We start from the raw sequence: 506 nt of genomic DNA on the forward strand, positions 1-506 counted from the left end.
AGAGTGCTAGGAAACATTGGGTTAGTCGAGGCAAGTGGTTTTCCACACTATTTTAATTAGTGAACACCACCAGGTGCTATTAGACAAGGGTTCTAAAGAGAGATCAGCATTCTCTACGCACCTAGGACATTATGAATGGTGTAAGAGATAATCTTCTAAGGCAGAAGACAATGTAGAACTAGAAAGTAGAAATCAAAAGATACTTCATTGCAAACTGGCACTTAAGATTTTGTGAAAGCCATTACAAGACAAAGGGGATACTAATTTATCCCCCAAATGGGAAGGACCAAAGAGGTTACCAAGGAGGTGAAACCCTATTGCGAGACTTAAAAACTGGAGGGTTTAGAGGAGTCCATTTGGAAAATATGAAGGTGGCTTTGGAAGTGACCATAGCAAGAGCATTAGCTTCAGGAGCTAGGAAACCACATCCAGAGAGGAGAGCAGAAGAGTACTGTAGAGCTCCAAGGGGCAAGGTATTTAGGTCTTCCAGGAGACTGTACACTATG

At 42.1% G+C, this 506-nt stretch overlaps 1 protein-coding gene across 1 annotated transcript in view; it reads right to left on the reverse strand.

The window, feature by feature from the left end:
* The window catches only part of LOC119594514 (alcohol dehydrogenase class-3-like), an 11,972-nt gene that overhangs the window by 7,568 nt on the left and 3,898 nt on the right, over window positions 1–506 (reverse strand). The window lies entirely within an intron of this gene.

The sequence above is a fragment of the Penaeus monodon genome, chromosome 34 (genome assembly GCF_015228065.2).
Source record: "Penaeus monodon isolate SGIC_2016 chromosome 34, NSTDA_Pmon_1, whole genome shotgun sequence".
NCBI classification, from domain to species: Eukaryota; Metazoa; Arthropoda; class Malacostraca; order Decapoda; family Penaeidae; genus Penaeus; species Penaeus monodon.